This window comes from Tursiops truncatus, chromosome 4, assembly GCF_011762595.2.
Source record: "Tursiops truncatus isolate mTurTru1 chromosome 4, mTurTru1.mat.Y, whole genome shotgun sequence".
Lineage (NCBI taxonomy): Eukaryota > Metazoa > Chordata > Mammalia > Artiodactyla > Delphinidae > Tursiops > Tursiops truncatus.
The window spans coordinates 85,407,899-85,423,771 of record NC_047037.1 but is presented as its reverse complement, the minus strand read 5'-3'; the positions used below and the strand labels follow the sequence as shown (position 1 = coordinate 85,423,771).

At 39.1% G+C, this 15,873-nt stretch overlaps 1 protein-coding gene across 1 annotated transcript in view; it reads right to left on the bottom strand.

Annotated features, from left to right (window-relative positions):
- Nucleotides 1-4,179, bottom strand: part of SLC9C1 (solute carrier family 9 member C1) — a 102,131-nt gene extending 97,952 nt beyond the window's left edge. Inside the window, exon 1 of the mRNA XM_073804229.1 lies at nt 4,117-4,179. The gene's annotated coding sequence lies outside the window, so the exon portion shown is untranslated. The remainder of the gene's footprint in view (nt 1-4,116) is intronic.
- Between the last annotated feature and the right edge of the window lie 11,694 nt (nt 4,180-15,873).

Below are 15,873 nucleotides of genomic sequence, written 5' to 3'. Positions count from 1 at the left end.
CTACTGTTACTTCTTGGAAAAGGAACAAAGGCCATGGTGTGTCTTGGTTTGAAGAAATAGGTAATAGCTGCAGTCTGCCAATCCCACTTGCTTCCCATGGTGAGGAAAGTTTTACGTCGGGGTCTTAAACTTCATGCAGGGAACTCTTCCAATTCTCTCATAATATTAGCTTAACCTTTTCTCATGTCTATTAGCATCTCATCTGGCTGCCCCGCTAAGCAATCAGTTATTACTAAACTTCCTCTCACAATCCAGCAATGTCTTTTTCAGTTTCATATTTCACATACATATGTTTTATAATATGCTCTTTACTGACTATAAAAACAACCTTTTGAAAGAAAATTAAATGAGTACATGCTTATTGTGAATATTTTTGAAATAAATATGTAAAGAAGCATTTCAAAAACAAAAAAAAATATGCACAGTCATGTCATCTAGTGGCTTTTATATATTTTATTTATATAGTTCTGTTCATCCTTATATAATTATACCTTCTACTTCTTTCCACATGGTATTGTAACACCAGCATCAAAGGGCCTTGTGAACACTGTTTACAAACGTTGTACCATATTAGCACCGATGTAAAAGTGTCGATTCTCTGGTCAGATTGCGACTCTCTGCACGCAAAGATCTGATGGGCTGCTGCTTGCAGGGCAAAAGACTCTGAGCAACTTGCTGTTGGCCTCAGTTTTCTAATCTGTATAGTTTCCCAGTCTATGTAATTCCTCTCCCTGTATTTATAATTTTATTTGAAATCACCTGGGGAGCTATAACGATACTATTGCCTGAGTCTTATCCTCAGCGATTCCTATTTAAATCAGTCTAGGTGGCAGCTTGGGCTCCCCAGGCAATTTTAATGTGTAGCCAATGGTAGTAACCACTGTGATTCACCCAATTCAAAGGCAACATTGCTCAGTTTTCAGTCTCAAAGCCAGCTTATTTTCAATATTCTTGAGTCAGATATTTTGAGAAAGGGTATCAATGCCCTTCTGGTGAAGACCCCAGAAACACAACTGTAGTTGACAAGTTTGGTTTATAATGTGTCTCAGTGAGGGAGGCCATTCACCCTGGGGAACTGTTGGGAGGTTCAGTAAAAGGATGTTAGAAAGAACTAATTGTGGATCTGGGTAATTTTGGAGAAGGTCTAAGGAAGTGAAAGTTTGCTATAACTTGGGTGCTGTCACAAAGCAAGGACAGGGCTTCCCTGGTGGCGCAGTGGTTGGGAGTCCGCCTGCCGATGCAGGGGATATGGGTTCGTGCCCCGGTCCGGGAAGATCCCACGTGCCGCGGAGCGGCTGGGCCCGTGAGCCATGGCCGCTGAGTCTGCGCGTCCATAGCCTGTGCTCCGCAACGGGAGAGGCCACAACAGTGAGAAGCCGCATACCGCGAAAAAAAAAAAGCAAGGACAATTCTGTGATTGGGTATCTCAATAAATCTTACGTATAGAGAAAGCAGACTAGAATGGGGATAAAGCTGTGATGAGTACAGAAGCAGCAGCCACTCATTTTAGATGAGGGAGGGGATGTTTGGTACTGTATGGGTTGCATGGTGACTTCTTTTTGTCCAACTTTATTTACGGTCTCCTAGTGAACTCATCTGATTTTGATGTTCTGTGAGATTATATGTCCGGTAGGAGAACAGCATGGACTAGCTGTGAGCATCAGACCAGCTTGTAGTAATACTAGGTGACACCTAGCTCTGGGTGTCAGACCAGTTCCCTGATGTTTGGGGCTGCTTATTTTTGATTTGTTTCATTTTTCCTCAAAGGATTTCTAAATTCCTTAACCTCACTTTAACATGTTAAGAACTGAAAGTAGACCAAGGGCTCTTGATAGTAATTTAAGTGATAGAGGAGAGCAAGCTCAGTTATCCCTCTAAGACAGAGATTTTCAACCTTGACTGCATATTGGAATCAGAGAGTTTTAAAAATACAGATACCTGGGTGGTACCACAGAGGTTAATTTAATTGGTCTAAGGTGCAACCTGAGTATTAGGAACCTAAAAACTTCCCAGTGATTCTAATAATCAGCCATTATTTAGAAGCACTGCTCTAGGAGAAATCTGTGCCATTAGGGAAGAACATTGTGATAGACTGATGGTATCTGCTCCCAGCATCAAACTATTTAGGAAAACATTGTCAATTTCACCTATTAATTTTCTCACTGTTACTCCTGGACTAAATGTTCTGGAGCAAATGGGTTTGACCAAAAAAGGAAAACTATTTTCTGCATCATAGTTATACATTCCTATAGGCTCTCAGAATTTAATACAGTTAAGGAAATTATTGTTTTCCAAACTAAAAGCAGGGACACATGTTCCCATAAGCATTTTCTCATTTCTAAAATTGTTTATTTGAAACCTTAATAGCCATGACTCAAAAAGACACATGTACCCCAATGTTCATTGTGGCGCTATTTACAATAGCCAGGTCATGGAAGCAACCTAAATGCCCATCGACATATGAATTGATAAAGAAGATGTGGTACATACATATAATGGAATATTACTCAGCCATAAAAAGGAATGAAATGGGGTCATTTGTAGAGATGTGGATGGACCTAGAGGCTGTCATACAGAGTGAAGTAAGTCAGAAAGAGAAAAACAAATATCATATATTATTAACGCATATATGTGGAATCTAGGAAAATGGTACAGATGAACCTGTTTGCAAGGCAGAAATAGAGACACAGGCATAGAGAACAAATGTATGGACACCAAAAGGGGAAAGGGGGTGTGGGATGAATCGGGAGATTGGGATTGACATATATACACTAATATGTAAAAAATAGATTACTAATGAGAACCTACTGTATAGCACAGGGAACTCCACTTCACTGTACAGTAGAATCTAACACAGCATTGTAAAACAACTATACCCCAATAAAAAAATAAATTAAAAAAGAAAACCTTAATAAGTGTTTATACATTCAATCCTAATAAATCTCTTTCATAAAAGAATAAAATTACTGCAAATCTTAATTATTCTTGAACTTTAGGGACATATATGATCAAGTGCAACAGAATTTCCCTGTTTGGCTGTAAATACTCAATTTGGCTTCTTCAATCTCTACTCCAAATTCTCCTAACAAACCTTTCCCCTGACCAAAATGATCTCATGTTAAGTTAGCATGTAAATGCTAATATCATTCTAGTTTGATACTTTAAAGGATATGGGTAAAGAAGTAGCAGTTTAGATTAAACAGATTTTCAATGTAATTAAAACTCCTCTTCAGCTTAAATTGACTTTTGACAATTTTGAATAAGTTTGTGAGTTAATGCCTCATTAGGTAAAAAATATTGATTTGCCTTGAAATTGCCACATAGGTTTCCTATAGTAACTTATCAATAAATTAAATAATGCCTCAAATCTCTTTCTGTGTGGAGTTAATAACTGTCCTCTCAAAAATGGCATATGGATTTGTCCTGAACATCACTTAGCCTTGAGAAATTCTCTCTCATGGAGTGGAAATCGTACTGATTCACTCTGTACTTGAAAATGGGAAATCTTTCTTCCTTTTAATCACCACATTTTGCAGGAATTTGGTGACAAAATTATCCTGAAAAGAGAGCTGTGGGATCCCAGTAATCTTCATTAGCTGTAAAGCTCTCATTGATTTATGGCAGATACAGAACTGGGGTTGGATTGTCTCTTCAGAAGACTCTCCACACAATACAGCGGGGCCTTACTCACAGACTCCGAAGGTGGGCAGTCTGTTGCCCTCCTAAGGCTTCTTCACTCAGAACGAGCCCCTCCTCCCTCTCGGCTCTGCTGCATACACCTGAGGAGATTCACCACGGCATCAGTGTGCTTTCCTCTTGGTGCTCATAAGGCAAAAGGGAACAATCACCAGGCAGGTGAACCACAGTCTGGAAAGTTGATATGGGAAGTGTAATGGAGGAGGGGCAGGGGCTAAGGGACAGAAATTCACACTGAAAGGCTGGTTGATCTTCGGAAAAGTGTTTGATTGGCTGCCATAGGAAAGTTGGAAACTACAAGAGGGAGTGGCTGGCTGAATCTGTAGCTGGAATACTGTGGGAGCATTTGTTCTTCTTTGCGGAAGAAAGTACCCAAGGAGAAGGGCAACTTCCTGAAGGGGAAGCCAAGGGAGGACTCACCATCTAGAGCCTCAGGAGGAGTATCGTGTGGTATGTAGGTGAGAAGTGGAGGCTACCTAATCCGTTCACCCTAGAACAGCCGCAACTAACTGCTATCTCACTGACAGTTACTTGCTGTAAGCCCCGCCCCTGGTCTGAACCCATTGGCTTCAGCTTCACAACCCCTGACTTGATTGGCTGATGAAATACAGTCCTAGAAGGTGCTACACGGCATCATTGCCCCTGCACATCTACGGCAACCCTTGAAGCCTTAAGGACGTTTAAATAAATAAATAAATAAATAAACAAGGATGAAAAGGAACCTCCAGAAATTGTATTGCTCTATTAATTTAAAACTTAGGAACAGTGGATTTCTGGCAAAGAGCCAATAGACACTGTTTTCCCAGAATTCTGGTGGGAATGAGACTCCTACATAAGATAGAGTGATAGAGATTTTGAAATATGAGGATACAGGTTGCTGGGTTAGGAAACAAAAAAGAGACAGAGGGAGACAATGGCTATTCTAACCATGTAGGAGAATGCAATCAAGACAGGCAAGATAGATTTTATCTTCTGAGTCCTTTATCTAGGGAAATTTTTTGGAATAATGATAGACTCATTTCTTTTTTCTAAACATAATGTGAAAAGGATATTTTCATTGAAATTACTTAGTGATACTACCATAGAGCCAATTTTCATGTTCCCACTCTCATCATAAAATGTTTGGGAAGGAATTCTATAATGATTTTGAAATCTAGATTCTTATTTGGCTCTATGCTCTAGAGGTGCTCCCTATTTTGCCTATATGGGTCCTTCTGGCCTCTGGTTTGGTTGGTTGCCATGCCTTGCCTTGCAAGGAGGCTCCCAGCCACTGGAAGACAGGCTCAGGTCACCTGCTGGCCACATGGCCTCAGGAGGTCCTGGTGTAGTTCTGGTCTACTGGTGGGCAGAGATGTGTGCTGCAGTGGGTGAATGTGGGGCTGGCAGCCTCAGATCTAGAGTTGGCTTGCTGGTGGGTAGGACTGGTTTTTGACATGGCTCGCTGTTGGGTTTGGGCTGTCCCAAAGCTGGTGTTGGCCCACTGGTGAGTGGGGTAGATCCCATGGTGGCTGGCTGAGGTGTCCAAGTTGTCTCAGATCTGGTATTTACCTTCCGTTCAGTGATAGTGCCAGAGGACCCCTGGGTCCAGGGTCCTCTGGTGGACAGGGCCAGGTCCTGAGGCAGGTGCGGGCTGTGCGGTATTAAGGCAGCAAGCCTACTGGTGGGTACAGCTGTGTCTCCACTCAGCTCATTGCTTGTCCTAAGGTGTCCCAGCCCACAGGCTGATGGATGGGGCTGAGTCCTGGCACTTATAAGCTAGAGGCAGGACTCCAAAATGGGTCTTGCCAGCACCCGGGCCACATGGCAGAATGAGCTCCCCAAATGGCTGCCACCAGTGTCTATGTCCCTGGGGCAAGCCCCCTGCTGCCTTCTGCCTCTCCAGGAGGCTCTCCAAGATCAGCATGTTGCTCTGATCCAGGCTTCTTTCAAATGACTGCTTCTGCCCTGGTTCCCGAAGCATGTGAGATTCTGTGTGTGCCCTTTATCTCCTATAGCCCTCTGGCTCTCCTGAAAGCAAGCCCTGCCTGCCTTCAAAGCCAAATGTTCTGGAGGAACCATCTTCCTGGTGCAGTACCTCCAGGCTGGGGAGCCCAATTTGGGTCTCGAACCCCTTGCTTCTTTGGGAGAACCTCTGCAATTGTAATTATCCTCACATTTGTGGGTTACCCACCCAGGGGTACCACATTGACTGTACCACATTTCCACCTCTCCTATACGTCTCATTGTGGCTCCTTCTTTATATCTTTAGTTGTGCAAGATATTTTCTGCTAGTCTTCCAGTTTTTTCTCATCAATAATTTATGTGTGAATAATTGTAATTTTGGTGTACCCATGAGAGAAGGTGAGCTCAGGGTCTTCATAGTCCTCCATCTTGGCCACTCCTCTTAGCACTTTTTCATCTTAATTGGGGTATCGTTGTTTTACAATGTTGTGTTAGTTTCTACTGTACAACAAATTGAAGTAGGGTTCCCTGTGCTCTAACAGCAGGTTCTCAGTAGTTACCTATTTTATACATATTGGTGTATATATGTCAATCCCAATCTCCCAATTCATCCCACCCCTGGCTTTCCCCCCTTGGTGTCCATATGTTTGTTCTCTACATCTGTGTCTCTATTTCTGCCTTGCAAAGGTTTTTGATAAAAATTAGCTGTTAATGTTATTGAAAATCCTTTTCTACTTTCAAGTTTGTCTTTGATTATGTTTGATTATGATGTGCCTTGGTGTGGATCTTTTTTTTTTTTGGCTGTGTTGGATCTTCATTTCTGGGCAAGGGCTTTCTCTAGTTGTGGCAAGAGAGGGCCACTCTTCATTGCGGTGCATGGACTTCTCACTATCGCAGCCTCTCTTATTGCGGAGCACAGACTCCAGACACGCAGGCTCAGTAGTTGTGGCTCACGGGCACAGTTGCTCTGCGGCATGTGGGATCTTCCCAGACTAGGGCTCGAACCCATGTCCCCTGATTAGCAGGCTGATTCTCAACCACTGCGCCACCAGGGAAGCCCCGGTGTGGATCTTTCTGTATTTATTCTACAGAATAAATGTTCTTGGATATGTAGACTAATGATATTTTTAATCAAATCTGGAAAGTTTTAGGGTATTGTAAAAAATTTATTTATTTTATTTATTTATTTTTGGCTGCATTGGGTCTTCATTACTGTGCGCAGGCTTTCTCTAGTTGAGGCGAGCGGGGGCTACTCTTCGTTGCGGTGCACAGGTTTCTCATTGCGGTGGCTGCTCTTGCTGCGGAGCATGGACTATAGGCACGCAGCTTCAGTAGTTGTGGTGCACAGGCTTAGTTGCTCCGTGGCAAGTGGGATCTTCCCGGACCAGGGCTTGAACCCGTGTTCCCTGCATTGGCAGGCAGATTCTTAACCACTGAGCCACCAGGGAAGTCCCATCTTTTCATCTTTTGTAACTGCATTTCCATAGCTTCCTTGTCAACAGGGCTCTTCTAACCATGTTCAGTAATTAATGTGCTTTGACCCAGTTTTCAGAAATTCAAGAAAGTACAGTTTCTTGCCCTCATTACACAGCCTTAAATAGTTTTTATAGAAATAGAGAAGAGCTCTTGGCTTATCTGCCAACTGGAGGTTCCATCTCTTCCTGCAGAAGATATCTACTGTAGGTGCTTAGTATTCAGATAGTAATGCTTCAAATCCTAGACTTTATAATGAGAGTGAAATATTTTCTTTCCCCAAAATACACATTGAGAAGGCAAGTCATTAGTTACAGATCATTTTAGAAATAAGACTAGAGTACCTCTGCATATCTTTTGCAGAAAGCACAATCTAATGACTTTTCCAGAATCTTATTTGATGGGACAGCTTTCAGTAGAACTTAGGGTATCTTAATTCCCAGTCTTATATTTTGACAGTTTTCATAAAATTGCTATGTTCAGAGTTGGTGAGAACATTAAGTAAGTCATGTTAGTCAGCCCACTTATCCTATTTTATTAAGATATCTTTAACTTATCCTATTTTATTAAGATATCTTTAAAGATATCTTTTATTAAGATATCTATACTTTTGGTTTTTATAAACTCAGGAAAACGATGAGAAGATTAAAGTATCTCCATAAGTTGTCACATTCATCCAAGAAACAAAAAGCATCACTAGCCTTCAGTGATGTTGAATGATAAATTTTGAATGAGTGAAGGAGACATCACGTCTTTTGGAAATATAACAGTTTTTGTACATAGCCAACTACAGGAGTATTGGAATGAGTAGTCTAGTAAGCAGTCCAGATGGGCTAAACATAACCTCATTTAGGAAATCTCATCAATCTCTGAATTAACCTCTGGGCTAATCTAAATAAAGCACAAAATGAAGGCTAGCACCAAATGAGATGGTTGTAAAACATAATACACTCAGACCACCAAAAACTACCCTCTTCTGTCATTTTCAGCCTCTCCAGGCTACACAACCTGGTTCAAGTAGAGTTCAAAACTCAGTGCTGTAGGGAAACTAGCAATTTCCCTGGTGACTCTGGTGGTCATGCTACCAGGCCACAGGATCTATCCTATGGTCTTAGAATGCTTTCACATGTGATTGATAGCTTGCTTGTTATACAACTTTAGTTTAATCATCCTTCTGCCCTCAGAACTTCTAGAGTATTTCTCCATTACCCTGACTATCTATTATTATTAATAAGAAGCCAAATGTCAATCTGATAATTGTAATAGTAAATATTACTTCTCAGTGGTAACATTGTATCTTCTCTTTATTATTAGAGTTTTGAAACTTCCTGGTGCTATTTTTAGTTGTCTTGTTTTTAATCCTTTAATGTGATGGGCATTTGGTGAGTTCATTCAATCTAGAGACTCAAATCCTTCAACTCTGACTATCTTCTCATATCTTTGAGACTTTCCCCTTTGTTCATCTAACATTCTCTTTTGATAAACTTTGATTAAGTGGTCACTAAAGTATTTAGATTGGATTTTATTTTATTTTTCTTTAATATTCACATTTCTTTTTCTTTTTTTCAGACTATCTGAGTTTCAAAAATTTGTCTTCAAACTCTTTCATTAAATGTTTCCTTCTTTTGATAATCAGGTTTATAATTCTGAATTGCTTTTACAATTTAAAATTAATTTTACAATTTAAAATTGCTTTAATTCATACCCTTATCTTCTTATTTTAAGGAAAAAATATCCCCTCAAATCTATCTAGGAATAATAATTTAGAGGTGCTATAATTATCTTTAGTTATCTTCACCAGTCCCTTCCTCACCTCCGCTACCATCATTTTAATTTTGTATTTCTTTTACTCAGTATTTTTCACTTTGATTACAGGCTTTCTTCAAAGTCTAGTGAGCCTTCACTGGGAGTTTAAAGAATCCTTATTTGGTTTATTGCATCTTGTGAAGAGACAAACTTTTTTTTTGTAGAGAGTAGGTAGCAATTAGCCAGGAGAGTCTAAAAGCTGGAATGCAGAGGCCTTTACTCTGGTGCTCTGACCCCCTCTACCCTGGTTATTTTGTATGTTTAATAAATTACTTGAACTACCACCTCATGTTTTTTGCCTGAGTGGTTGGCAAAAGCACTTGGCTGTCCAAAGTTGTGCTTTGGGTTATGGAAGTGGATGCTTATTTATTTATTTATTGAATTTTATTTTATTTATTCATTTTTTAAATACAGCAGGTTCTTATTAGTTACCTATTTTATATGTATTAATGTATACATGTCAATCCCAATCTTCCAATTCATCCCACCACCACTACCTGCTCCCCCCCAGTGGTGTCCATATGTTTGTTCCCTACAACTGTGTCTCTATTTCTGCCTTGCAAACCGGTTCATCTGTACCATTTTTCTAGATTCCACATATATATGTTAATATAAGATATTTGTTTTTCTCTTTCTGACCTACTTCAGTCTGTATGACAGTTTCTATGTCCATGGAAGTGGATGCTTTCGACTCTTTTATTCTGTGATTCAGAATATTCCTTCCTTTGTTGTCTGAATCCTCGGCCTCTCCAGGTTCTGCAGGGCTCTCTCTGCAGAAATAGTCTGCTTTGTACATAAATGAACCTTCAGCTTCTTTCATCCGGCACCTTCATAGGCTATTCTTCTAACCTTTTTACACCTTTCATAAGTTTGTTTAAACTTCTTGCTAATGAAGGTCTCTCTTCTGTCTACTTGTTATTTTTCATTTAATCATTTTATTTTTGTTACTGTTACTTTAATGGAGTTTCAGGAAAGAATAGAGGTAAGTATTTCTGTTACATGTATCTCTCTCTTTTTTTTTTTTTTTTGCTGTACGCGGGCCGCTCACTGTTGTGGCCTCTCCCGTTGCGGAGCACAGGCTCCGGACGCACAGGCTCAGCGGCCATGGCTCACGGGCCCAGCCACTCCGCGGCATGTGGGATCTTCTCGGACCGGGGCACGAACCCGTGTCCACTGCATCGGCAGGTGGACTCTCAACCACTGCGCCACCAGGGAAGCCCACATGTATCTCTTAAAACGAAAGTTAATCAGCTTTTTTCCCCTGGTAAGTTTCCCCAAATCATGAGATTGAATTATGGCAATTGAATAGTATATGTGTGTCCTCTCAATCTATTGGGTAGATTATTATGGTTAACTTCACTTATCACTGAGATACAAACGTCTGTAAAGAAGTAACATCAATTCAAAAGAGGATTCTTCCTTGCTTAGCTTCATAACAAGTATTTGGGATATAAATCCCTGATTTTGCTGAAATCTTATATAGAGCTCCCTCCCTCCTCCCTTTTTCTGTTGCCATTGACTTCACGGCTGTGTTCACATTTTTGTGCCAAATTCTTCCCATTCAACTTCCTCCACACATTTTGAATGAGCTATGTAATATCTCGTTGAAAAAGAACATAGTTAAAAGTAGAAACTGAGGCAAAGTGATACCTGAACAGTCAAAAATAAATAGCACAAAGTTTTTCAATTAAATATGGACTTTCTAATAGTATCTCAGGGAAGAAGTAATTGCTAACAAGAATTTATCTTTTTCTTCAATGATAATGGAAAATTAAAGCAGCAAATTAAAAAGGAAAAAGAGGTTACAGTGAGCAGACAAATGACATCAATCTGACAATCAGAAAGAGGACAAAAACAACCATTCACGAGAAGACCTAAGAATGCAAAATGCACAGTAGTTCATGCCACTTAATATAAGTGCAAATTTCCTTAAGGTCCATCCACAAGGTATAGGTTCACTTTTATGTTACACCTAAGAACTATCATTGATAATCATAATGATGGCCATTTTTTGAATTGAAGTTGCAACGTAAAATATAAATTATATTCAGAAGACTATGTAGAAAGAAGTGACATTTATAGTACAATTTAAGTACACTGTGGTCATAATACCTGCTGTAAAAAGTGTTAATATTAAAAAAATTTTTTTTGAATTTTATTTTATTTTTTTCTACAGAAGGTTCTTATTAGTCATCCATTTTATACACATCAGTGTATACATGTCAATCCCAATCTCCAAATTCATCACACCACCACCACCACCCCCAGCTGCTTTCCCCCCTTGGTGTCTGTATGTTTCTTCTCTACATCTGTGTTTCTGTTTCTGACCTGCAAGCCGGTTCATCTGTACCATTTTTCTAGGTTCCACATATATGCGTTAATATAAGATATTTGTTTTTCTCTTCCTGACTTACTTCACTCTGTATGACAGTCTCTAGATTCACCCACGTCTCTACAAATGACCCAATTTCGTTCCTTTTATGGCTGAGTAATATTCCATTCTATATATGTACCACATCTTCTTTATGCATTCGTCTGTCGATTGGCATTTAGGTTGCTTCCATGGCCTGGCTATTGTAAATAGTGCAGCAATGAACATTGGAGTGCATGTGTCTTTTTGAATTGTGGTTTTCTCTGGGTATATGCCCAGTAGTGGGATTGCTGGTTCATATGGTAATTCCATTTTTAGATTTTTAAGGAACCTCCATACTGTTCTCCATAGCGGCTCTACCAATTTACATTCCCACCAACAGTGCAAGAGGGTTCCCTTTTCTCCACACCCTCTCCAGGCTTTGTTGTTTGTAGATTTTCTGATGATGCCCATTTTAACTGGTGTGAGGTGATACCTCATTGTAGTGTTGATTTACATTTCTCTAATAATTGGTGATGTTGAGCATACTTTCATGTTTGTTGGCAATCTGTATATCTTCTTTGGAGAAATGTCTCTTTAGGTCTTCTGCCCATTTTTTGATTGGGTTTTTGTTTTTATAATATTGAGATGCATGAGCTGTTTATATATTTTGGACATTAATCCTTTGTCTGTTGATTCGTTGGCAAATATTTTCTCCCATTCTGAGGGTTGTCTTTTCGTCTAGTTTGTAGTTTCCTTTGTTTTGCAAAAGCTTTTAAGTTTCATTTGGTCCCATTTGTTTATTTTTATTTCCGTTACTCAGGGAGGTGGATCAAAAAAGATTTTGCTGTGATTTATGTCAAACAGTGTTCTTCCTATGTTTTCCTCTAAGAGGTTTTTTTTGTTGTTGTTGTTTTGGGTTTTTTTTTTGCGATACGCGGGCCTCTCACTGTTGTGGCCTCTCCTGTTGTGGAGCACAGGCTCCAGACGTGCAGGTTCAACGGCCATGGCTCACGGGCCCAGCCGCTCAGCGGCATGTGAGATCTTCCCGGACCAGGGCACGAACCCGTGTCCCCTGCATCAGCAGGTGGACTCTCAACCACTGTGCCACCAGGGAAGCCCCTCCAATAAGAGTTTTATAGTGTCTGGTCTTACATTTCAGTCTCTAATCAATGTTGAATTTATTTTTGTGTATGGTGTTAGGGAGTGTTCTCATTTCATTCTTTTACATGTAGCTGTCCAGTTTTCCCAGCAACACTTATTGAAGAGACTGTCTTTTCTCCACTGATATCTTTGCCTCCTTTTTCATAGATTAGTTGTCCATAGGTACGTGGGTTTACCTCTGGGCTTTCTATCCTGTTCCATTAATCTATATTTCTGTTTTGTGCCAGTACCATATTGTCTTGATTACTGTAGCTTTGTATTATAGTCTGAAGCCAGGGAGTCTGATTCCTCCAGCTCCATTTTTTCCCTCAAGTCTGCTTTGTTTATTTGGGGTCTTTTGTGTCTCCATACAAATTTTAAGATTTTTTGTTCTACTTCTGTATTAAATGCCATTGGTAAATTGATAGGGATTGCATTGAATCTGTAGATGGCTTTGGGTAGTATAGTCATTTTCACAATATTGATTGTTCCAATCCAAGAACATGGTATATCTCTTCATCTGTTGGTATCATCTTTCATTTCTTTCATTAGTATCTTATAGTTTTCTGCATACAGGTCTTTTTTCTCCCTAGGTAGGTTTATTCCTAGGTGTTTTATTCTTTTTGTTGCATTGGTAAATGGGAGTGTTTCCTTAATTTCTCTTTCAGATTTTTCATCATTAGTGTATGGGAATGCAAGAGATATCTGTGCATTAATTTTGTATCCTGAAACTTTACCAAATTCATTGATTAGCCCTAGAAGTTTTCTAGTGGCATCTTTAGGATTCTCTATGTATAGTATCATGTCATCTAAAAAGAGTGACAGTTTTACTTCTTCTTTTCCAATTTGTATTCCTTTTATTTCTTTTTCTTCTCTGATTGCTGTGGCTAGGACTTCCAAAACTATGTTGAATAATAGTGGCAGGAGTGGACATCCTTGTCTTCTTCCTGATCTTACTGGAAATGGTTTCAGTTTTTCACCATTGAGAATGCTGTTTGCTGTGGGTTTTTCATATATGGCCTTTTTTATGTTGAGGTAGGTTCCCTCTATGCCCACTTTCTGGAGAGTTTTTATCATAAATGTTCATATTTTCTATTTCTTCCTGGTTCAGTCTTGGAAGGCTATACCTTTCTAAGAATTTGTCCATTTATTCCAGTTTGTCCATTTTATTGGCATAGAGTTGCTTGTAGTAGCTTCATAGGATGCTTTGTATTTCTGTGGTGTCTGTTGTAACTTCTCCTTCTTCATTTCTAATTTTATTGATTTCAGTCCTCGCCCTCTTTTTCTTTATGAGTCTGTCTAAAGGTTTATCAATTTTATTTATCTGCTCAAAAAACAAGCTTTTAGTTTTATTGATCTTTGCTATTGATTTCTTTGTTTCTATTTCATTTATTTCTACTCTGATCTTTATGATTTCTTTCCTTCTGCAAACTTTGCAGTTTGTTTGTTCTTCTTTCTCTAGTTCCTGTAGGTGTAGGGTTAGATTTTTTATTTCAGATTTTTCTTGTTTCTTCAGGTAGGCTTGTATAGCTATAAACTTCCTTCTTAGAACTGCCTTTGCTGCATCCCATAGGTTTTGGATTGTCGTGTTTTAATTGTCATTTTTCTCTAGGTATTTTTTGATTTCTTCAGTGATCTCTTGGTTATTTAGTAACGTATTGTTTAGCCTCCATGTGTTTTTTTTTTTAACATTTTTTCCCCTGTATTCATTTCTAATCTCATAGTGCTGTGGTCAGAAAAGATGCTTGATATGATTTCAATTTTCTTAAATTTACTGAGGCTTGATTTGTTACCCAAGATGTGATCTATCCTGGAGAATATTCCATGTGCACTTGAGAAGAAAGTGTAATCTTCTGTTTTTGGATGGAATGTCCTATAAATATCAACTAAATCTCTCTGGTCTATTGTGTCATTTAAAGCTTGTGTTTCCTTGTTAATTTTCTGTTTGGTTGATATGTCCACTGGTTTAAGTGAGGTGTTAAGGTCTCCCACTATTACTCTGTTACTGTCGATTTCCCCTTTTATAGCTGTTAGCAGTTGCCTTATGGATGGAGGTGCTCCTATTTGGAATGCATATATATTTATAATTGTTATATCTTCTTCTTAGATTGATCCCTTGATCATTATGTAGTGTCCTTCCTTGTATCTTGTAATATTCTTTATTTTAAAGTCTATTTTATCTAATATGAGTATTGTTACTCCAGCTTTCTTTTGATTTTCATTTGCATGGAATATCTTTTTCCATCCCCTCACTTTCAGTCTGAATGTGTCCCTAGGTCTGAAGTGGGTGTCTTGTAGACAGCATATAGATGGGTCTTGTTTTTGTATCCATTCAGTCAGTCTATGTCATTTGGTTGGAGCATTCAATCCCTTCACATTTAAGGTAATTATTGATATGCATGTTCCTATGACCATTTTCTTAATTGTTTTCAGTTTGTTTTTTAGGTCCTTTTCTTCTGTTGTGTTTCCCACTTAGACAAGTTCCTTTAACATTTGCTGTAGAGCTGGTTTGGTAGTGCTGAATTCTCTTAGCTTTTGCTTGTCTGTAATGCTTTTGATTTCTCCATCTAATCTGAATGAGATCCTTGCCGGGTAGAATAATCTCAGTTGTAGGTTCTTTCTTTTCATCACTTTAAGTATATTATGCCACTCCCTTCTGGCTTGTAGAGTTTCTGCTGAGAAATCAGCTGGTAACCTTATGGGTGTTCCCTTGTATATTATTTGTCATTTTTCCCTTGCTGCTTTCAATAATTTTTCTTTGTCTTTAATTTTTGCCAATTTCATTGCTATGTGTCTTGGCATGTTTCTCCTTGGGTTTATGCTGTATTGGACTCTCTGCACTTCCTGGACTTGGGTGGCTATTTCATTTCCCATGTTAGGGAAGTTTTCAACTATAATCTCTTCAAATATTTTCTTGGATCCTTTCTCTCTCTCTTCTCCTTTTGGGACCCCTATAATGTGAATGTTGTTGCATTTAATGCTGTCCCAGTTGTCTCTTAGACTCTCTTCATTTCTTTTCATTCTTTTTTCTTTATTCTGTTCTGCAGCAGTGAATTCCACCATTCTGTCTTCCAGGTCACTTATCCGTTCTTCTCCCTAGTTATTCTTCTATTTATTCCTTCTCGTGTATTTTTCATTTCAGTTATTGTGTTGTTTGTGTCTTTTTGTTTGTTCTGTAATTCTTCTAGATCTTTGTTAAATATTTCTTCCATCTACTCGTTCTTTGCTTCCATTCTTTTTCCAAGGTCCTGGATCATCTTCACTATCATTATTCCGAATTCTTTTTGTGGTAGGTTGTCTATCTCCACTTCATTTAGTTGTTTTTCTGCGGTTTTATCTTGTTCCTTCCTCTCGTACATAGCCCTCTGCCTTTCATTTTGTCTTTCTGTGAATGTGATTTTTGTTCCACAAGCTGCAGGATTGTACTTCTCCCTGCTTCTGCTGTCTGCTCTCTGTGTGTTCTC